The 23,987-nt window shown below is 48.3% G+C and overlaps 1 protein-coding gene and 1 long non-coding RNA gene across 2 annotated transcripts in view; one reads left to right on the forward strand and one right to left on the reverse strand.

Annotated features, from left to right (window-relative positions):
* NAV2 (neuron navigator 2) overlaps positions 1 to 23,987 on the forward strand; it is a 742,802-nt gene that overhangs the window by 143,538 nt on the left and 575,277 nt on the right. The window lies entirely within an intron of this gene.
* LOC109492048 lies at positions 13,038 to 16,038 on the reverse strand. The gene is made up of 3 exons (XR_006586439.1): positions 15,832 to 16,038; positions 14,155 to 14,237; positions 13,038 to 13,721 (listed from the first exon to the last, which is right to left on the reverse strand). It is a non-coding gene; the product is annotated as an uncharacterized LOC109492048 (long non-coding RNA).

The raw sequence follows: 23,987 nt of genomic DNA on the forward strand, positions 1-23,987 counted from the left end.
TTTACCACATACCTCAACCTGACCCAGCTGTGGAAGCTTGGCACGGCCCACTTCTCTGAGTGGGGTGAGTTTTGCAGCCCTTCAGGAGTGGGGTACAGCAAAAGCATCTCCCCCAGTAGCCTTGCCCAAGAGGCACAAAATAACCTTCCTCTGATGTTTGCTCCAAGTAGCCTCTGGGATGCAAGACCAACCAGGCAAAAGCAGGTGGCATCAGAATAGCTATGGGTGGAGTTGAGGGTGGCTGCCGAGGAGCAGGGAGGGTTTCCATGCGTCCACCTCTAATCTCCCCTGGGACCCTGTGCCTCTGAAGCCGCTGGCTAATGGGTTTCTCCACTGTTCTCTCAATACTCAGGCCTTGGGTCTTTCAGGTTCTTCCATCTCAGTCGCCCTCCCCACCTTTCATCCTGCAAGACTCGGCTCAGACTCTTCTCTCTGAAGCCTGCTGTGAGTGAGTGAATGGAGGAATGAATGTGCATAGTCCCTCAGATCTAGAACCATCCTCGGTCTATCAAAGCACTTTCTAGGATCCTTGAGTCAGTGCTCTGCACCCCCAAAGAGCTCCTGAGGCCCCACAGGATGCCCAGGCAAAATGGCAATCAATTAGCTACAAGCTGCAAATTTTGTCCTGAACTTGAGAGGGTAATCAGGATTGGGGTGGGTATCCACCCTACCTGGGCTCAAAGACCAAAGGATGGGGCCTAAGCACATTACCTGGGCTAAGTCGCTTCCCCTTCTGGGTGCCTTTGTCTGGAAAATGCCTAGAGGGCAGGTGTACTGCTCCTGGAGTCTGGATCCTGAAGCCGAGAGAGGCTGACTCAGTGGTTTTAAAATGCAAAGACTTGACGCTGGCGAGGTCACCCAGAAGTGATGCTGAAAGGCATTCCTGTTTACATTTTCTTCCTACGGGAAAGAAACAGCTTCACAAAATGGGAAACGGAGATAGTGCTTTGCTGTACGTAGCTTCTGACTTATTCCTAATGACCTCTGCCTTCTAGAGTTCACTCCCTCATATGGTCCCCTCCCCTAGTGACTTGTTTTTACGAAGTAGAATACCGCAGTGACATAGGGATGTTGCACTCCTATCAGGTTACAAAAGACTGTGACCTCTGTCCTGCTGGATTCCCTCTATTGGTTTCTCAGCTTGCTCTTGATGAAGCAAACTGCCAGTTGGAAAGATCCAGGTGGCAAAACTGGGGGCAGCCTCTGGCCAACAACCGGTGAGAAACTAAGGCCCTTAGTCCAACTGTGTTCAGGGAACTGAATCATGCCAACAACCGTGTGCGTGAACTTGGAAGTACATCCTTCCCCAGTTGACCTTTGACATGACTCTAACCCAGGGAGCACCTGGATCGAAGCCTGTAAGAGACGCTGCAGTAGAGAATCCTGGATTACTGACCCACAGAAATTACCGACCCATGGGGCGCCTGGGTGGCTCAGTCGGTTGGGTGGCCGACTTCGGCTCGGGTCATGATCTCGCGGTCCGTGAGTTCGAGCCCCGCGTCGGGCTCTGGGCTGACAGCTTAGAGCCTGGAGCCTGTTTCGGATTCTGTGTCTCCCTCTCTCTGACCCTCCCCCGTTCATGCTCTGTCTCTCTCTGTCTCAAAAATAAATAAGCGTTAAAAAAAAAAAAAAGAAATTACCGACCCACAGATAACATTTGTGTTTCAAGCCACAGAGTTTTGGGGTAATTTGTTACAGAATAGGTAACTTACACATGCTCCTGGGGTTTGAGGGAGCCATGGATAGAAGCCCTAAGAAATGGAGATATCCTCAAAATTGGGAAGTTCCTTCTCCAACTTCAGAGAAGGAAGGAGAACATTAGGTGCTGACACAGAATGACCTCAGACATGGCACTGGCCCTCCCCTGCCTCAGTTTCTCCATGTGTCAAAGAGGGGGTTGGGTTAGCGCGATGACCTTAATGAGTCACAATTTCAAGGTTCCAGGGATCGCTGCCTTACTCCACCTTGGTAATTTTGCTTCCTGTATCAGTGGATTGAAAAGGTGCAAACAGCAAAAAACTACTCTAACTACAGTGATGCTTCAATCCACTTTATTAGTCCCAGTTGCACTTCTGTACGTTTGAGGGTTTTCCATCCCTTTTACTGATTCAACCTGTAGGCACTGCTGGGCAGGGAATGGCTATGGAGGGAAGACGTTCTCTTTGAGCACAACGAAGACGAGACTCAGGGGCACAAACGCGCAGGTGGCAAAGTGAAGTTTGGGGGTGGGGATGCTGGGGTCAGACAGCCTTGGGTTCATTTCCCAGGTCTGCCCCTTCCCGGCCATGTGCCACCTCTTCATCTCTGAAGTGGGGATCGCAACACTCACCCCAGTGTTGTGATGAGAATTAAATTAGGTAATCGACAGAACTAGCAGCTGCCATTTATTGAGTGTTTGCTATGAGCAATTCTTTGCGGGCAAAACTCTTGGCATAGCATTTCAGACGCCCACTTACAGAACTTCCAGTCTGGAGGGTGGCTCTGCCTGTTCTCATCCCTATGGGGGTAAAGCAGACAGCTTTCTCCCTTGGGATGCTTTGGATCACTTGGGCGGGCCACCCTCTCGAGGACATCGAGGTGTCTGCTCTCAGGAGTTGGTCACACAGTTGATGCTTTCCTGGGTCCAGAATCCTGCATCGCTTCTGCTCTCCAAGGGTCTGCTGCTCCCTGGGCAGAGTGGGTCACGTCCAGAAGGCTCCCCTGCCCAACAGAGGCGATGAGACTGTCTCAGCTGAGGAGAGGGTATCCCTGGGACTGTGAAGATCCAAGGCCCCCCACCCCTTCCCCAGAGAGTTGTACCTTGGGGTGAAGCTCCGCCTGCAAATCACCCAAACCCTGAAGCTCAACAATAGTGTCTTAAGCCCCTGTAGGGGGTGGGCAGGGAAGGAGGGTGTTCTATAGTCTGGAATCCTGGTGCCTTTCTCCCTCTGCTCTCACTTCTAATAATATGTTTCTTTGAAAAGAAAGCAAGACTCTGCATTATGATGTGAAAAGGCAGAGATTCTGGTTTTAAGCACAGTAGCGTTTAATTCTAGCTTCACGAGTCAAGGCTGTTTGAGTAGCTTTTAGCACTTTTCTATATCTCAATCCTTCTTTCGTAAATGACAGTCTGGCCCCAGCCTTGCAGGAGGACACTTTGAGAGGCAAAGCAGCCACCTGGATGCCAGGCATTAAAACGAGATGCACAGAGTAGGTGGTCAGTACATGATGGGAAATCACCTGAGCCTGATTCTCAACTTTGCCCTGGGAAATCAGAGATGACATGGGAACTATCTTGGGGAGTGTTGGGATATACTAGGTACTGGGTAAGTGTTAAGTATCATGGTTAAAATGTTTCTTATAAAGATAGCTTTCCTCCCCCAATTCATGCCTGACTTCTAGGCCCATGATTCTCCCACTGCCTCTTGAAAAGGATACTGCCATGAGACCTGCAGGGAGGCTGGAAAATACATTCGTTTTTTATTTCCACAGTTCCACCAGAACTCCAGTATTTTAGCTGGGTGCCTATTCCCACTCTGGGAAACACTGTCCTTCTCAGCTTCCTTTATAGCTAAATGTAGACACGTTACTAAGTCTGTTAAGTTATCTATCAGCAGGTATTTAAAGAGGTGGGCCACTCTCTTGTTTGTCACTTCCTCCATCCAGCTGCCTGGAACTTGGTTGTGATGGCTGTGGCTCTTGCAGCCATCTTGGACTATGAGGATCAATTCCATACCCTAAGGAGGGCAGAAGGTAAGGCAGACGGAGCCTGACTTCCTCATGTGCCACTATACAGTGTCTATCTTCAGACTTCTTTATATAAGAATAAACCTCTGCCTCATTTACGCCAGTGCTGTTTTTACTTTCTCGGCTATATTTAGCACAACTCCATCCCAATGGATACAGATAGTAAAGCTCTCTTTTCCAAAAGGGTTAAAAACCTTGTCTTCCGGGAATTTATCCAAAGGGTATAATTAGATAATGCATAATGTCACGTGCAAAAAGATATTCAGTGTAATCATTTGTTTATGCACGGGAAGTGGATACAACCTACATTTCCACTAGTAATGGAGAGGTTAGCTGGAACGTGGTACATAATAGAGCAGTGGCTGGGAGTTAAGGACGTGGACTCTGGAGTCAGAGACCTGAGTCCGAATCTCCCCTTGGCCGCTTACCAGCTCTGTGACTGCAGCCACTTCTGCTTCACCTCTGTGTGTTGTTTCCTTATCTACGAAGCAGGCTGACGATGACAGTGTGGGTCTGTAATGTTGTCAGAAGGATAGAATCAAATAAGGTGTGCAGAGCACTTAGCGTAATGCCTCGCTCAGTGTAATTACTGTGAAAGCTAGCGATCCTTCTCTCCTCTCCCCTCTCCTCCCTCCTGTTCTTCCCCTCCCCCACTCTCCTTCTTCTCCAATGGGATAGTATCCTGGGACTAAAGGAAGCTGCATCCCTACCACTACGACTAACACGATAAAGATGATCAAAAGATACGCTAGTGGAAATTGGAGAGCCCATTCACACGTACTTGTTCAGCATGACTCTAGAAGTTTGTATGTATCAGGAGGGAAACACAACCAGCAGCACTTATCTCGAAGATGTGGGTTTTAGTAATTCTACCTTGTCCTTTAAGCCTCTCTGTAATGTCTACATTATGGCGATGGACATGAAATATTGTCATAATTTATCACTACACATGACTTATTATTTCCCTTTCCTACATAAAAAAGGTAGGCATCCCTGAGCTATCCCCAGCCTTGGAGGAGCTGATTCTGTAGAGACCTGGTGAGTAGAAAGCCCCCAGGTGGCTGACTCAGCCCTCTCTGGCCAGATGGAGCCCTCATGGTAGGGCAGGCACAGGAGATGTGGGAGAGACGCGTCTCTAAGCAGAGTTACCAGGGAAAACTGCTACCTTTCCCGTCATCTCTCCTGAGCATTTCCTCCCAGCCTCTTCTTTGACCTGGAGGAAGGTCTCCTGCACCTAATGAATGTCAGCCAGAGAGTGGATTTCAGTTCTCTCTTCTCTATGATGAAGAAAAGTTATTTGCCTAAAAAAAACAAAAACAAAAACCATGCAGGGAAGAAGACATTAGCCCACTAGCCACATACGCTTAGCTAATGTGCTGTGTATTTTGCAAATCCTCTTAGTAGAGAATTGTTTTATCTCCCCTCCGGCTGGGTCTGCCGCTGTGGTGCTGACTGATGCCGGCCTGGCCCCTGCACGCCCAGCAGAAAGCCTCTGGGACACAGGCCCCCCGGCAGCTGAGTCGCTGCCCCAGGTGCCGTGGCGTTTCAGTGCCTGGTTTGACTGCCCTGGGGAACGGAAGACAAGACAGCTCAGTGAGGTTGGAGCAGGGCGGTGGAGGGGCCCAGTTGGGTCACTGAGGCAGGAGCACCCACCAACTGGGTGGGGGCTTCCTGTTGTAAGTCGTCATTCACTTAGTTGTCCAAGGGACTCAGGCCAGGCTCCCTGGGATCTCTGAAGTCTCGGCTCATAGGTGACAACGGCATGGCTTATAGGTTGGTATTCTTCCTAGGCTCCAAACCTTTCTTCTTTGAGCTGCCATGTACTGGTACTTACCATACACTTAATAAATATGTGCTCTTTATGAGGCAATGTTGACATGCCATTTAACCCTCATGCCTCCCTATAAAGTCGTCTCCATTTTACAGATGAGGAAAGTTAAGACTCCGAGAGGTAATACCACACAGAACATTCGTAGCTGGGCCAGGGTTTGAACCCCGATGTGTCTGGTTGCAAAGCTTATGCTCTACATGGGGAAGTTCTCAGCCCAGGTCGCATATCAGAGTCGCCTGTGGAGCTTGTCTATTCTAGAGATAGTAGGGCCCCACCCCGGGTTTCCTGAATCACTGTTTCGCAGATGAGTCTGATGTACAGCCTGGCTGGAGGTCATCGGAGGCCCTCAGAATCCTGAGTGCTTGCCCTGCGTGGCTCAGTCCACTGGTTCCTATGGGAGCAGGGTTGCTAGGCCTAAGAGCCCATGGTGGCTGTGGCTGTGGCCGTGGAGCACATGGCTGGTCTGGTCTTGGGGCCCTGCCATCCTCTTCCCTGTCCTCCTCACCCCATTCCCAGTTAGCCTCCTGCAGACCCCAGCTGGCCACTGGACTACTGTGGTACTGGGGCTCCCGATCAGGACCACTGCACCCGTCTCCCCCTCTGCCTCTGCTGGGCCTCGTCTCTGTCCCTTAGGGGAGAGTTGTGGGGACAGATCAGGGGCCGCCTGGCAGGGAAACTTATGCCTACCCTCTAGGGCCCTGGTCTCCAGAGGACCCGGAGGTAACCCTGTGGCTGGACAGTTGGGAGGGGAACACGCATTAACTGCTCAGGTCACAGCGTGAAGCCAGCTGTCTGCTCAGCCTGTGACAGCTAGGTTCCCTTATCTTCTTGGTTCTTTCCTTACCTCACCTTGGCTGTCTCCTTCATTCATTCAGCAAGGGAGCACCAGGCTTTTCGTTAGGGCAGCCAGAGATGAGGCAGTGTCCCGACGCACGGACTCAACTGGGCGTGACAGACCGTAACCAGACCACTGTGTGTGCTGCGTGCTGTGTTCTCTGCTGGGAGAAATGGAAGCAAACTCGGCTACGAGCTCGGCTGGAGGATCCACTTCTAAGATGATTCAGTCGCATGCCCGGCATGTTGGGGCTGATGGTTGGAGAAGGTCCTTGTCTGGTGGACCTCTCCAGAGGGCTGCTTGAGTGTCCTGACAACATGGCAGTTGACTTCTTCCAAAGCAAGTGATTCGAGAAGGAACAAGGCATGTTCCCCAACGTGTTTTAGGATCTAGCCTTAGAAGTCACAGGACATCAGATCTGGAGTGTCCTATTCATTACACAGGTCAGTCCTGTTCACTGTGGGAGAAGACTATACACAGGCATGATTACCAGGAGGCAAGGATCACTGGGGGCCATCTGGGAGACTGGCTGTCAAAACAGGCACCTAAGAGAAATCTGTTTTTAAAATGACATGAGGTGCACCTGGGTGGCTCAGTTGGTTAAGCATCTGACTCTTGATCTTGGCTCAGGTCATGATCTCACAGGTGTGAGATCAAGTCCTGTGTTGGGCTTCATGCTGAGCATGGGGCCTGCTTAAGATTCTTTCTCTCCCTCTCCCTCTGTCTCTTCCTGTTCTCTCTCTCTCTCTCAAAAATGAAGTGAGCATTATTCCAGGACATTTTTGGTAAGTCATCACTAAAAAATCCATTCCGCTTGACTGTTATTGCTTAAGGCCAGGTTGGCTCCTAGTGACAAAACAGGGGATACAGGCTTTGAGTTCATCCAAACCTAGGGTTAATTCAGAATTTCACTTGTTGTGCTTGGACACATTACTTAATCATTCTGTGCCTCGGATTCCTCACCTGTAAAGTGGAGAGCGATGACAGCCACCTTCTAGATTGCTCATGGGACTCACGGTGAACAGCAGCCATCCCAGCGTGCAGAGTTACAGAGTTGAATCCTGGTGCTACCAGATATTGGCTGTTTGGCTTCGAGAAAGTTTCTTTACTTCTTTTTGCCCCTCCACTCCTATAAAATGGCAATAGTCACAGTCTCTGCTTCATGGGGTTGTTACGAAGATTGAACGAGCATTTTTTAAATGAAATTTAGTGTCAAATCGGTTTCCATACAACACCCAGTGCTCATCCCAACAGGTGCCCTCCTCGATGCCCAGCACCCTGAACGAGCATTTTTATTAAGTGCTTACTTAGCACTGTGTCTGGCACATCCTAAGTGCTACGTGAATATGTGGGAAATAAAATAGTCTTAGTATGTAGTAGGCGTTCAATAATGGGTAACTCTCTTCCCTCCATCCAGGCTTTTGCCCCATGACAGAGACTGAAGGTACCAGAACGTACTGGGGAAAAAAAGGTTCATTCCCCCGGTTGAGAGGGCACTTTCAGAATGTGGGGTTGGGAGCCTCCCTGGAGTGGTGTAATGTGTTTGCTGTTGCTTGGCTTTTCACTGCCTCCGATTTCCCAGGCTCCCTTCCTATTTTAGAATTTTCTCCTTGCTTTTCCGTGGTTATGCAAACAGCTGCAGCCCCAGGCCCCAGGGTCCGCATGGCTCCGGGAGTTCAGGAGTCATTAATCACAGAGTGGGAGTGAATGAATTTTGCTAACCAGGGGGTAAGCCCACCACCTGAACTTGTGACCTGAAAGCCACAGAGAGAAAATGCAGTTCCCTTTCAGAATGTCTTGCTCCTAAACATCAGCTGGCAGAAGGTCCCCCAGGAGTCCCTTTCTGCTCAAATGTTGAGGTGGGGGTTGTCAGGTTTGGAACGGCAAGCAACAAAAAGGACCTTGGAGCAGCCAACTCTAAGAATGGTCGCGAACGTCCATGGCTTGCTTATTCGCAGCCAGATACTATTAGAGCTCATCCTCGGATCATTTTATCTTTGTCCTAATTTTACAGATAAGGAAACTGAGGCACTAAGAAGTTAAGTAACTTGCATAAGAACACGCACTTGGGAAGTTATAGAGCCAGGATTCAAACACAGGCAGCGTGACTTCAGAGCTCAGGCTCCGGGCTCTGTATGCTGCCCTGGTGGCTCCTGTCTCTCTATGCTGCCCTGGTGGCTCCAGTCTCTCTGGGCCGTCCCCATGCACTATATGGCTCCTTTGGAGAAGAGGACAACAGACCCAGGCAGCTCCCTGGTTCTTATTTGCCACAGACCCGCTGGGGGCTGTGATTAAATCATTGTACTTCCCTCTGCCTCAGTTTCCCCAGCTGCAAAACCAGATCCCCCAGAGTCCTCCCAACTCCCAGTGAGAAGGGCACGGGCTTTAGGAAATTGGCAGACTTAGCTGTGAACCCTGGCTTCTTTGACCAGGTCCCCTAAGTAGAGGCTCCCCTCTCTGAGCCTCAGTGTCCTTTTCTATACACAGAGGATGGTTAAGCCAACTCTGGAGGCGTGCAGTTAGACCTGAATGAGAAAATATATACATCATGTTGATCTCCAGAAGGTGCTCAGTAAATGTTTTCTTCCTGTTCCCACCCAACCCTGTAAATATTGTGGAACTTGACTTTTAAAAAATCCACACCCATTTATTTATTCCGCAAACATTCACTCCTACCTGTTTATCCCCAGATTTATGCTATTACGTTCATTCATCTATCCATCTGCCTGTCCGTCCTCCTCCTATCCATCCATTCACTCATCCACACATTCATTCCCTGAAATATTGATTGAACGCTGACTGTCTGCTGGGTTCCAAAGATGGGAAAACTAAGGTGCTTGCTCTCAAGTAGCTCACAATCTGGGTTCAGCATATGCTGTCGAGTGTCATGTCACAACCAGACGTACAAAGCCTCGCTCAGTCAAGTTTAATTCACTAAGTTGACAACTCTGTTATTAAAGTAGCTTTTCCCCAAGGTTTTTTCTCACTTAGTAGCGAGGTACTATGGTTAAACCATTAGTTTAACCTCTCATCATGTTCAAATCTGTGTTGTTGAAGTAAATCCACAGTCAACATTTGTCTATAGCCCATTCATTTTATTTGAACCATATGGCCCAGGCAACCTGCTCAGACCACCTCTGGGCTGTCACGTAGATTTCTTAGAGAGCAGAGCCAAACCTTAGGCAGGCACAGCTGCCTTTGCTACCTGGGTAACGTGATTTCTCCAGGAGTGCTCACCTCATCTAATTGGTGTAAGTGGTGAGCAATTAATGACTTGGAACCTCTTTGAAGGCACTATAAATAAAAGGCCGGGCACCTAAGATTGAAGTGAACCAGAGGTTGCCGTAACGATGATGAATTGTTTCTCCTAGAAGGTTTCTGTTGTTGCATTTTTTTTAAAAGGAGCTAGTTAGCATCTCTCAACCATGATGACACCACACCAGGGTAAAGGTGGGAGAAGGTAGGGATTCTCTTTGCAGTTGGTGATGTCTGATAGATGCTGGAAGGGGGAAGTGTCATGAGTCATCTCTCAGGAGATGTGGACAGTGCCGGGCACTTAAGTGTCTCTTAAACCAACGAAAGAACGTTTTTCAGAGTGGAGTAGGATGAATCTGAGTTTTGGAATGAGATCGATGTAGCTCAGTGTCTTGAACTTGGGCATCTACACAGCTCCACCTTGCTCAGCTTTGATTTCCCTGCCTCTTAAATAGAGATGAGTATAGAGCTACCATACAGTCAATGAGGTAAGAGTGTTTGCAGCTATGTCCCCAGTGACTGACCTGGGCCTGGCACGTTGTAGGAGTGCATCAAATGTTGTTCTTTTGCTCCTTGAGCACTCATGTTAGGCATTCCGTTAGAAAAAAGACTCCCTCCCTAAGAGGTTTTGTTAATCTCCATATCCCCTAGATGAGTTTCCGATTTACAGTAGGTGCTTAATAAATCTCAAATAAAGATGACCCGGTTTTCTTTGCTTTCCTTCTCTGGGGTAGATTAACTATATCAATGGTCCCAATTCTTCATACGTGCGCGCGCGCGCGCACACACACACACACACACACACACACACACACACCATTCTATCCATGCCCTTAGCCATGTGTCCGCATTCCTTGCACTAAAGAATCATTTACTTGGCTCTAAGGCTCAACCCGTGACATGTTTCAGCCAATGGGATGTTACCTGTGACACATACAGAGGTTTGAAAAGACATTGGCACATCTCTGCTCCTGCTCTTGCTTAATTCTGTTGCCATGAGAAGATGCTCAAGCTGGCCTGGTAGATGGTGAGAAGCACACAGACAAGAGTTTGGTCACCCAACAGCCATCTGGCCACCAGTCATGAGAGTGAACTGAGTCGCGGCCAGCACTTCCCAGACAAGCCCAGCCTAAACCACAGACCCACAGGCTCGTGAACGAAATTAACATTTATTGTTTTCAGCAACGGATTTTTCAGGTATCTTGTTACATAGCATTATTGTGCCAATAAATAGCTGATACGGCCCTCCCCAGTTAGTATCTGGGATGGATCTTAAACAGCGGCCGGGCGAAATGATGAAGCACTTCCTGTCATTTTTTTTAAACTGTGCCTGGGAAAATATTTGGCCAGGAGGAGGCTGGCATTAATTGCTTAAATGATTTTTAAGCCTTATGAATTGGAAAGTCCCAGCCATCCCAGTTGGGCTGTTTCTCGCATGGAGTGTGGTCAGCTGGAATAATAATATTAATGATATTAAAATCTTACCTCCACAATGCACTTTAAGACTCACAAAACCCTCCCTACTTCTGATAGGTGAGGTGACTCAGGCAGGGTCACACAGCTAATGAATGGTGGAGAACTCTTAATACAAGGTATATTCATTTTCTATGGTGGCTGTAGCAAACTATACCGCAACTATCGTGACCTAAAACAACACAAATGTATTATCTTACTGTTCTTTAGGTTAGAAGTCTGACAGGGTCTCAAAATTGCGGTGTCAGGAGAACTGTGATTTTTTTTCTGGAGAATCTAGGAATAAATCTGTTCCCTTGATTTTTCCAGCTTCTAGAGACTACCCATGTCTCTTGGTCTGTGGCTGCTTTCCTCTGTCTTCAAAGCCAGCAATGTTGCGTCCCTCTGAACATTCATTTATAGTCATAGCTCTCTGACTGACTGTAGTCTGGAAAGTTCCTCCATTTTAAGGATTCGCATGACTAGACTGGGTTCACCTGGATAATCCAGCATTCTCTCCCTGTGTCAAGGTCCATCACCTTAATTACATTTGCAAAGCCCCATCTGCATGTAAAGGGATATATTCACAGGTTCCAGCGGCGAGGGTGTGGACATCTTTGCAGGATGTGCCATACAAAGGGTCATTTCCAGTGACTTAACTCATCAGGCTTTGGCAGGTTATTGACACCCCCCCCCCCCCACCTTTCTCCTGCTTCTTTTTCTTCTTCTTTTTTTCCTGGACAACTATAGTTCTTTAGCTCCACTGGTTATGAAATCAGCGTTTGGCCAAGCAGAGAGAAATGCTAAACACTTTCCCCAAAATAGATCTCGAGGCAGAGTTGCATTTGAGTACTTTGAGTCCAAGGTATTTTAGATTCCTATAAAATCACTTATTGTTAGCTACCGACACCTTTCTGATTAAAATGGTCCAAAGGGTGTGTTCCTTCAGCATTTACTGCTTACTCATCTCTGTTGGTGCAAAGAGACCAGATCCTGTAGGAGAAACGGATGTGTTTTATGGCGGGGTAGCAGCAGCAGAAATTACTTCATGCAAATGAAGCTTGGCAGTGTGACTTCATGAATAAGAAATGAACCAGTGCCTCCTCTCCCCACAGGCAATATTGCGCACTGGGAAATTAATTGTGGCATTCATTGGGTGGCCCCGGCTTCTCTTTCAGGGTTTCAGGCAGACACAAAGATGCTTCCCTTCACCCAACTGGATGTAAAACATCTATGTCCTTTACAGCTTTGCTCCATATTGTAAGTGAACAATGGGCGGGTCTCAAGTCTAAAAGCTTCTAAAGACCGTTAAGGACTTGAGAGCTCGGGGTGGAAGTCAATGTGGCACTGAGCCACACACAGTGGCCATGAGTTCAGATCACCTCTGAGTTGACCTAAGACGGCCTGGCTCTTTCGAATGACGGTCTCCTTAGTGGTTAGGCGCATGGTCCCAGGAGCCAGAGTAACTGCGTTCAGATCCCTGCTTTGTGCCTCTCTAGCTACGTGGCCTTTGGCAAGACACTTAGTCTGTGCCTCAGTTTCCCTATCTACCGAGTAGACCTTATAATAACATTTACCTCGTAGGGTTGTTGTGAGGGTCAAATAAGTAAATGGGAAGAAAGCACTTAGAACAAAGCCAAAGAGCTCTACTGACACCAGGCCACGGAAGTGCCAGATAATGTTACTTCAGCTAAAATTGAAATGAATGGTTGGTGATCTTTGCTGCTGATGGTCTAGGTGTTCACAGTGTCATCAAGATCAAATAGAAAAACAAGACTAAGAATGAGAAGTCTTGGGTTCCAGCCCCACCTGTTGGTCCCCAAACGTCTGGATAATTCATTTACCTTACTCAGCCTCTGTCTTCTCATCTGTTGGATGAGGTAATAATTGTTCCAGTTATATGTCACCACGTAACAAATCACCTCCAAAGTCAGTGACTTAAAATAACAACCATTTTATTCTAATTTATAATTTTGTGGGTTAGGAACTCGGGCAGGGCTCAGCTGAGTGATTCTTCTGCTCCATATGGCATCGTGTGGAGTAAGGTCACTTGTGGGATTCAACCAGCGATGAGTTGACCTGGAGGGTAGAAGATGGTTTCACCCAACGTACGGGGCCTTGGCTGGAGAGATGCCTCGAAGGCTGGGCTCAGGTGGAACTCTGAGCTGGAGCACCTACATCGGGCTGCATCAGCATGGTGGCTTGAGGGTTTGAAGTCCGATGCTCCCAGAGACAGTGTTCCGAATGACAGAGGATGGGCACTGCCAGCTTCATAAGGCCTGGCTTTGGGAAGCGGCACAGTGTCACTTCTGCCATATTCTTTCAGAGTGGAAATAGAGCCCACTCAGATTCAAGGGGATGGGACGTAGACTTCGCCTCTGGATGGGCAGTGTGTCAAAGAATTTGCCATCTTCAATCTTCGAGATGATTCTGGCCTTATGATCATGGCGTGTGGACACCAAGTACTGTGCTAACATGGTGCGTGTGAAAGGGAGCTATCTGTTGTCTTTTTCCAAGGTCTCTCCTTGGCTCATGATGGTGACGTACGCAGAAGAGCTTCAAGGCTTTGATCCCACTGTGTTACAGAAATCTGGGACTTCCAACATGTCAAAGACTCCAAGCCTGTTGGAGGAGGCAAAGTAAATGTCATAGCTATGTAAAACTTGAATGTGCTGCCTTTGTGAGGCAGTGAGTGTCCTGTCACTGAAGGTATTAGGGCCAAGCTAAATGACCACTTCTTGAGCATTTTCAAAGTGGTCCGGTGTGAACGGTGAAGCTATATGACATGTGAGGTAGTCATTCCTACAGCTCATGGCAGGACCAACGAGCCATAAATCACACCTCACTTCCAAGTTCAGCCTGTAGGAAGCTCCACCTCCCATAGTGAGACGGCAGTCTGCCTAGATGTGTCTTAGACCAGCTTCTCTAGGATACAGAGCCTGAAGCAAAGATGAAGATTTGGAGGCTTCATTTGGGGGCTGCCAACCCAGGCCACGAAGGTGAGACAAAAGGGAAATGAGGTGAGAGGGTGCGAAACAATGCTGTGGTGTCTTACCTTGATGGCTGTTGTCTCACAAAGAGCCGTGGAGAAACACCCAGGTCACCACACAAGATCTCTTGGCTTGGCGCATGGGGATTCTGTGAACGGGCAGCAAGAGGAGACTGTCGTGAAATAGTCCATGGAGAGAAGAAGAGAAGGGGAGGATGTGGCCAGCATGCCCCAGTGGGAGTTCACTCTTCTTAATGACTGTGTCCCCCAGTGCCATCAGCAGCCTCTGGGATGTCAGTTCTCACACCAGGCTGCATAGTATTTCATCCAAGTCTAGAAGAGGTCAGAGGAGCCAGGACCTCTGGGCAGGTGGCTGGGAAGGGCCCCCACTCCTAAGACTTATAAGAGGTTTGGCAGAATCACCTGGGCCCAAGTGAGGCACAGCAGCAGCCAAGGGAGAGTGAGCAGCCTTGAGAAGGCCTTTGGGACTGTTCATAAGATTTATGTCCCAAGGACTTTGGGAAGTGACTGGATTTCTCTGAGCCTCAGTGTCCTCAACTGTAAAATGGGTTTGATAGTACCCACCCATCTTCCAGATCAGAAATCGCATCAGTTCCAGTTGAGTGTGGTGCCCAGCACCTAGCCAGCACGAAGCACAGAGCGACTATTATCTGTAGGGTCATGAGTGGCTCCGCTCTGGTGACGTTAGCATGGTTGCATTCCCTGGGGGAAAACCATTGAGTTTTGATAAAAACTCTTGAGCTATGGGAATGCAAGCTGGTGTAGCCACTCTGGAAAACAGTGTGGAGGCTCCTCAAAAAACTAAAAACAGAACTACCCTACGACCCAGCAATTGCACTACTAGGCATTTATCCAAGGGATACAGGTGTGCTGTTTCGAAGGGACACATGCACCCCCATGGTTATAGCAGCACTGTCAACAATAGCCAAAGTATGGAAACAGCCCAAATGTCCATCGATGGATGAATGGATAAAGAAGATGTGGGATATATATACAATGGAGTATTACTCGGCAGTCAAAAAGAATGAAATCTTGCCATTTGCAGCTACGTGGATGGAACTGGAGGGTATTATGCTAAGTGAAATTAGTCAGAGAAAGACAAAAATCATATGACTTCACTCATATGGGGACTTTAAGAGACAAAACAGATGAACATAAGGGAAGGGAAACAAAAATAATATAAAAACAGGGAGGGGGACGAAACAGAAGAGACTCATAAATATGGAGAACAAACAGAGGGTTATGGGAGGGATTAAGGAGGGGGGGTGGGCTAGATGGGTAAGGGGCACTAAGGAATCTACTCCTGGAATCATTGTTGCACTATCTGCTAACTAATTTGGATGTAAATTAAAAAAAAAAACCAAACAATAAAATGAAAAAATAAAAATACATAAAAATTAAAAAAAAAAAAAACAACTCTTGAGCTAGAATATTGGGTGGATTCACAGATCTGAGAGAGAGATGAAAAGAGGAGGAAAATGCCGTCCAGAAAAGAAATGCATAAAGTACCTGTCCATTGCTCACTCCTCACATAGGATCTACTGCGTATTTTGTGGGGATCACTGCAAAATGGACACGCATGGCCCCTCGTTTAAAAATTATTAAGAATTTGAAGTTGGCAGAAGCAGAGCACTAAACCAAGCATGGACCCTTCTGAAGGCAGAGCCCTATGCAACTATATAGGTCACACGCCCACGACACCATCCCCATCCCCACACTTACACATTGTCACCGTGAAGCATATGCTGCTGTGGGCCAGAACTTGGCAATGATCCCTTTTCCCTAGCAACGTCTCTCCCTGCCTGTGCCCGCTTGATGGGGTCTTGGAAGCATCCTAGAAGGGGGGAGAGATTTGGAGCGGATTGAAAATGCCTCTACCTGAGCCCTGATGGTGTCATCAGCGAGTCAATGTATAATGTAGCGTTTAAGGGTAAATATAGAACATATACGTATATATAGATTTTTTCTGTTGATGCGATTCTATGTACTTACAGGAGTGTTGCCATGGTGATTGGCAGGGCCAGCTGTTGTTTCCTTTCCCCCAAAGAATTGTATGGTAATGATGGCCCCCTGGAGAGTTCCCCTGGGGCAAGGAATGATATTAAAAATCTGCAAATCAATGAACAGGTAGTGTATAGAACCTCATTCTCATTAGTTGTAATTAACAGGATTTTACAGCACATTGATGAGAAGTGGCCAACTTGGGATAGAAATGTAGAGAGTGGACTGCTTTTAGAGCCTGAGTGTGAATGTTTATTGTCACTTAATAGCTGTGTCACTGAATTCCTCGGAGCCTCAGTTTCCTCATTTAGAAAATTGGGATCATTGTGCCAAACTGTGGGGGCATTCAAATTAAGGTATGTGAAACACTTAGCTCAGTTTCCGGAATATTGTGGACATGTATTACATGGTTGCTCTGATGGTGATATTATTGATAATAATTAATAATAATAATGCAACTTCCATTTATCGAGGAATCCCACCTATTGTCCTAATGTTTACCTACATTGTTTCATTTAGTTTTTATAAGCAACCCTATCAGGTGAGTAAATTGTCATCTTCATTTTATAGATGAGGACACAGAAAGGTTAAGAGACTTGCCTGAGGTTACATAGCTAGTCAATGACAATGTCAGGATTCAGACCTCTGAGGTCTAACTATAGAACCCAAGCTCTTAAGTGCTATATACAGTGTCCCTGGGATAAGGATTAATAAAGACATGAAACCCGAAAAACACTGGGAGCTATGCGGTCTTCTAGATTTCAAGTTGGTTCTGGAAGATGGGTCCTTGATGAAATAGGAATACATTTCTTTCTGTAGCAAAGGCAGTGGTGAGGCAAGATTGGGGGAGAGGGGTGTTTGAATAAGGGTCTACTGGTGGGGACTGCTCTGTGGACCAGCCTTGCTCAGTCTCAGGGGTTCAGAGATCTCTTCCTAGGACTGTCTCACCCATTCCTCTGGAGGTGTAGCAGCTCCTACCCTGGTCTGAATTATGGGTCAGGATCAGTGGGTTGACTCACTGACTACCCCCTCCAACGGACCTTCTTCCCCAGGGCTCTGGGGCTGATGATCTTCGTCTTCCTCCGAGCTAAACAAAAACAAATAAGTATTCAAGCACAAAACCAGACTTCTCTCTAGTCCGATCTGGTTCCCCAAATCTGGCAGGTAACGCCTCTCCCCAAGGCCTCTGCACTCGTCGCTCTCACTTTCTGAGCTGCTCGCTCCAGCCCTCACCCCTAGTCCCACTCGTTGTTGGACAGATACCTGATCGTCCTTCATATCTGAGGGAAATATTTCTTCCTCAGGGAAGCCTTCCCTGACTACCCCCGATCCCAGGCTATGCTAAGTCCTCCTGTTATACACTCTTACAGCCACCTGTCTGCCTTTTGTATCATTTATGAAACCTTTAATTAACTATGAGAGTAATGATTTGATTAAGATCTGTCTCTCTTAGTAAATCTTTTATTACTCTTGTATCCCTTAATGCTTATGACAATGGCCGACTCTGAATTTGCTGAATAAATAGATGAACGGCTATAACCTCCAAAGTCCTCCCATCTGCACTGGGGGGAAAGCTTGTGCCTCGCAAGGGGAAAACGTCGTAGCTTTTCCGGCTTCCGCAATATTTGGCAGGATGGCTGTGGTCCTACCAAGTGTTCAAGAGAAAACAAAACAGAGTCATTACATAGCAGGTCAGCATGGGAAGGAAGAGAAGAAAGTAAAATTCCTAAGCATGTATTGCAGTTCGAATTTCGTCCTCAAAACCCCTGACATACAGGGGAAATGGTTTGCATTGGACAAATGAGGAAACAAAAAAGAGAACAGAGCATTAATTAGGGCAAATTAGTCCTTGCTCTGCACTCCAGTGCTCTGTCCTGTAAAATGACGATAGAGATAGGTGGCTGGGACAACCCTTGAGATCCCTTTCAACCTGGGGGTGCCTGAATGGCTCAGTCGGTTAATCGTCCGACTCTTGATTTCAGCTCAGGTCATGATCTCATGGTTCGTGGATTCAAGCCCCCCATCTGACTCTGCACTGACAGTGTGGAACCTGCTTGGGATCCTCTCCCTCCCTCCCTCCCTCCCTCTCTCTCTCTCTCTCTCTCTCTCTGCTCCTCCCCTGCTCATACATTCTCTCTCTCTCTCTCTCTCTCCAAAACTTAAACAAGGATCCCTTTCAACCTGGTCCTTCTGACTGAAGTTTAGCCTCCTGATGTCCATCTGTGTATGTGTGTGTGTCTGTGAGTACACAAAATCATCTGGGACAGGAACGTTGTCGTTAGCACGAGTGCAGGGGCTGCAAATTCTCAGAGGAGCACCCAGCCTTAGATAATTACATCCCAAAGTTTGGACAGGAGTGTCCCTGTCCTGTGCACCCTGGGGAGGCTGGAATATCTTGTTCAGCTTTTATACTATGCCATAGGAAGGATTATAAAGGGATTAGATGCAAATGCATTTAAGATTTGGCTGAATCAGGCTTGTATTTCCAGCACTGATAGTGGGATATTTATTCAACCCAGGATCATAGGATGCTTCTCCTAGCTTTTTCCTGCTGAGCTGTGATAAATGATAATGCAATCAGCAGAAGCAAGATGGGACGGTAATCAGTTGTCCCACCTTCTTTTTGCTGGTTCTTTGGATTTCACCAATGTTTACCCCCTTAAGCCACTGATTTGCCATGCCTAGAACTCTAAGGAAGAAATGGAATTTTATGCTGGAGGCTGATCAGTTGAACCCTTGATATTTGCTGGAATTGCTTTCATCTTGCCCAAAACATTCAGCCGGAAGTGTTATGAGCTGGATCTTGCAGGGACCCATCCCAAAGGATGGGTCTGGGTCTCTCCTCCTTCCCCAGGGTATTAAAGAACTATCTGGTGGTTTTAGTTCCTTGACTTTTGTAGGCGCAGACAGACTGTCCAATGAGACTGGAAAGCCAGAGGCCATTTTACAAGTTGGGGATATGCCAGAAGGACACTTGCAGTGGAAAACAGGGACCAGAGAAGGTATTCAGGGAGAGGAAGCTATCCAGTGAAAGGAAGATACAGTGAGAGGAAGAAATCCAGGGATTGGGGTTGGTCTATGAGGAAATGAGGAAAAACCCTTTTAGGAAGTAATACTAATCAATCCACCTAGAGCTCTGTGTGCCAGGCACTGCTCTAAGCACATTATGTGCATGAACCCACCGAACCCCGCAGTTACCCTATGAGTTTGGTACCATTTGTGTCTAATTTAAACATGAGGAAACTGAGGCATAAAGAGGTGGGAGCCAGTGCTCTTCACAGATTGGCTAGCCTTGCCCTCTGATAATGGCAGTGATGATTAGAACCATGATGATATTAGCAGCGGTGGCTACAATTCACTGCTGACCAATAGCCCAGCTCTGGGCTAAGTCCTATCCCAGGTGATCCGAGCACACACCTCAGGAGGTTGTACCTATTTTTATCCCAAATCGTGCAGGGGAGGAAGAAGGTGGGAGGTGGTCAATTGGGCTTCCAGAGGTGGCAGAACAGCACCAGCCATTAGGCCCAGGACCATCTCGGTCCAACCCATTTTTCGTCACTGCACAGCACCTTTTCCATTGACACCCTGCCCGGTGAGGACGATCCTGTCCTTTTCTCACCAAAGAGCACCGAGAAGTGGGCAGCTCTTCTCCTCCTGGCTTGTCAGGGTAGCATCTCTTGAGTTTTCTTTGGCAACTGTGTCCTAGGCACATGGAGAAAAGAATATGAAGAATAAAGGTGGGGGGTGCCTGGGTAGCTCGGTCAGTTAAGCATCTGACTTCGGCTCAGGTCATGATCTCACGGTTCGTGGGTTCGAGCCCCGTGTCGGGCTCTGAGTGTGCCGACAGCTCAGAGCCTGGAGCCTGCTTCAGATTCTGTGTCTCCCTCTCTCTCTGCCCCTCCCCTCCTCATGCTCTCTCTCTCTCTCTCAAAAATAAATAATGAACATTAAAAAAGTGTTTTAAAAGAAGAGTAAAGGTGGGTGCTGGGGCAGAGGACTTGGAATTATCAGGGTAGGAAGACCAACTCTTTATTTTTCTTTATAAACTCCAAAAAAGCTGGGATTGGGCTCTGTTTATTTGCATGGGATGTGCTTTATCATGTACAATGTGTGTGTTCACACGCCCCATCTTGGTGGGTCCTCACCGCAAGGCTCTGGGACACTTGTTTATTAATCTTGGTTTGTGGCCAAGGGACAGGTCCAGGAGGCTTGGTCAGGGTCTCACACCAGGAAATGGCAAAGCCTGTCCCTCTGCCCATATTTCCCGAGGCCGAGTATGTGGGTCTTGTCAGGCTGTGGCCCCAGGATGCTTGAACTGGGTCCCGGGGTGGGGCTTAAAAAGTGAGGAAGGTCTGATTTCACTGACACGAAATACCCAGAACAGGCAAATGTAGAAATAGAAAGTCAATTCATGGTTGCCCAGAGTTGGGGAAGAATGGGGGGAAAGGAGTGACTGCTTGTGGACGTGGGGGGTTTTTTTTTGGCGGGCTTAAAAATGTTCTAAAATTGATTATGGTGATGGTTGCCCAACTCTGAACGTATTAAAAACCACTTGTGCACTTTAATTGGATGAATTGTGTGAGCAAGATGTATCAATAGAGCTGCTATTATCTAAACAAACTTGAGGAAGGCATTTGGGGGTGAGGAAAAGCAAAGGCAAGTGCGTGAGAAGGGCCGGGCTGGGGACGGGAGCTTGTTCCGGCAGCCTTTCTGGTCCATAAAACTTGTGCAAGCAGAGGCTGCTGACTTCTCATCAAACAACTGCTATTTCTCTGCCAGTCTCCGTCACCCTTCTGTTTGGACCTGGGAGGTGATGCTGGAGGGGATCGCTGCCCTCATCGCCCAGGCATCAGTGCCCTGAGGACCACCCCATAGGGCCTCTGCCTTTGCTGGGGCCCTGGAGAGCCCAGCAGCCTCGTCCCGGCCTCAGGCCTTGCCATCTGGCCCAGGCTTTCCCTTCTGACCCCGGGCACTTTGCACATCCAACCCAGACTGAAAAACAAAGTCCTATCCAAAAACTGCATTTGCCAAATAGGAGTGGATGTAGCCAGTAACAACACATTCTGATGTCTAATGGCCAGAATTCTGCACGCTGTCCTCTGGGGTCCCTGCCTAATGCCTTTTGTACCCCAGCCCAGTCTTTGACATAGCTCCGCCTGGACAGATTCCAAAGGAAATAGACAAACTCTGTTGTCCTTCCCACCAGGAAACTACTCTGTTCCCTGGGGATCTCTCCACCCAGAAGGTTCTGTTGGGACGCTTAGGTGCCCTTCCTGAGGGTGGGAGGGAGGTGGGGGTGTCTGGTCAATGCTGAGAGATGGGGGCCGCAGGGAGGGGGGTGAGTGGTACTTTGCAGACTCCTCTGACTTTGTCTCCAGGGAAAATAGCCTCTTTCATTCGCTGTAACTGAAACCCGTAGCTGGCAGCTTCCCTTCTTGGGCAGCCGCTGGGCGCAGACGCTGGGACTTAATTAGAGATGAAGGTGGAGGGAAATCTGAGAAGGGAAGGAAGCTATGGGAAGTGGTACGTATGGAGGGGCCAACTGCCAAGAGGTCCAAGTGTCTGGGGAGCCAGAAGAGAGGCTTCGCCAGGGAGCGGGGGGAACAAGGAAAGAGAGTCCCGTCCCCTGATGGTAGGCTAACATCACGCGGTGACTGTAACGCATTCTCATTTTGTTTAAATTCTTAGAGTAGAAACTCAATTCCCTAGGATGGGGCAAAATGGCTAATTTGAATTTCTAGGTAGCTCAGGCACAAACCACTTTTCTGTTTCAAGCTTTGCAGGAAAAGAGTTTGGAGGTAGCCTCTGTCTCCTCCTTGTCTGTCCTGGGTGGCTTTCTAGCAATATGTCTCAGTGTCGATATCTCACACCCCTTCCCAGGCATGCCCACCAAATTGTGATCAGATCCACAAGTAAAGTTGGCTTTTGCAGCCACAGAATACACGTCCTGTTTCCACTGGTCTGGGCGTTGCGACAACGAGGGCGCACAAGCTGCTGTGGATAAGAAGTAGAAAGTTACGGAGCGCCTGGGTGGCGCAGTCGGTTAAGCGTCCGACTTCAGCCAGGTCACGATCTCGCGGTCCGTGAGTTCGAGCCCCGCGTCCGGCTCTGGGCTGATGGCTCAGAGCCTGGAGCCTGTTTCCGATTCCGTGTCTCCCTCTCTCTCTGCCCCTCCCCTGTTCATGCTCTGTCTCTCTCTGTCCCAAAAATAAATAAACGTTGAAAAAAAAAAAAAAGAAGTAGAAAGTTACTTCTCACGATTGACTTGAAAGATGTGAGAACTTGGCTTGGATCATATGTAGGAGAGCACAGAAAGGCCAATAAAGAACTCCACTCACACAAGTGTGACAGCTGGGCACTTTTATAGAAAGGGTGAAACTTGGTTCTGTTGCAGCGGCAACTATGTGATTATCGCCAACTCGGTTCGGGGTGCTTCACGTCTTTTTATTGCTCAAGAGCGTGTCATCCGCAGCTTTTGTACTTGAAGGGGTGTTATTCTCAACCAAAAAAAGTTGCGCCCCAGTAGGGTCAAGGAGCAGGTGGAATGCGTAATGACCCTATTAATTGCAGCGGCCGTTTGTATGGAAAACCGTGTGGTGGGGGTGAGTGTCCCCCAGGGAAGGCCTCTGGGTTCTCAAATCGCAGAGTGGTGGCACCCTGATGTGGCTGCCGTGCTCTTGTCATTGAGCAGCAGGGTGTCTCCATGAAAGGGACGGACGGGCGTTCCTGGGCTGGATGGGGCTCCGGTGGACCGGCCGGTGCACAGTGATGCACACACAGTATTCGTGCCCTGCCCCCACGCTCCCATTATTTTGTTTCTTTTGTGGCCAGTTGTTATGGGTAGAATCGCATCCCCCAAGAAGATAGATTGAGGTTCTAACTCTCACTGCCTCAGAATGCAACCTTATTTGGAAATAGGGTCCTCACAAGATGCAACTCGTTCAAATGAGGCCACATTGGAATGGAATGGGCCCCTGATCCAATATGACCCGTGTCCTTATAAGAAGAGGAGAGACAGACACATGGAGAGCGGACCGCCATGGGATGATGGAGGCGGAGATCAGAGTGGGGCAGGCTGCCAGCCAAGGAATGGCAGGGATTGCCGGCTGCCCCCAGAAGCCAGGAACAGGCAAAGAAGGATCCCACCCAGAGTCCCAGAGTGAGCATAGCCTGCTGACACCTTGATTTTGGATTTCTGGCCTCCAGAACTGTAAAACGATACACGTTGCTTTATTTTTTTAAACTTTTCGTTTGTTTGTTTTTGTTTTTATTTATTTGAGAGACAGAGAGAGCACGAAAGAGTGCGGGAGTGTGCACAAGCAGGGGAGGGGCAGAGAGAGAAAGACACAGAATCCGAAGCAGGCTCCAGGCTCCGAGCTGTCAGCACAGAGCCCGATGCAGGGCTCAAACCCACAAATCGCGAGATCGTGGCCTGAGCCAAAGTCGGACGCTCAACCGACTGAGCCACCCAGGAGCCCCCAGTTTGTGGGGGCCACCCAGTTTGTGTACCTTGTCACGGTAGCCCTAGAATGCTAATACGCCAACCCCCATCATGCCCCGCCATTGCAGCCTGACGTGTATTTTTTCTTTACAAATTCTAATGCCTGCATCGAGGGCAGCATCCAGGCCCACAGGCCCACGGGCCGTTCTTCCTCCTCAAGATGCTTTTGCAGTGCCCTGCTCCAGGCCCTGTTGTGTTTGTCTCTAGGGTGCCTATAGCGGGGGACATCCTAATTTGCCCATTTTCAAGCTTCAAGGTGGGACTGTTGTCCTCAGAACCTTACTTTTACAGACATTGTAGGTGAAATTATTTGCCAACCGCCCAGCTCAGATCTTCCCATCGGGCCGCAAGAGTCACTCAGGTATGGCTCCCACCC

Source organism: Felis catus, chromosome D1 (genome assembly GCF_018350175.1).
Source record: "Felis catus isolate Fca126 chromosome D1, F.catus_Fca126_mat1.0, whole genome shotgun sequence".
Classification (NCBI taxonomy): Eukaryota; Metazoa; Chordata; class Mammalia; order Carnivora; family Felidae; genus Felis; species Felis catus.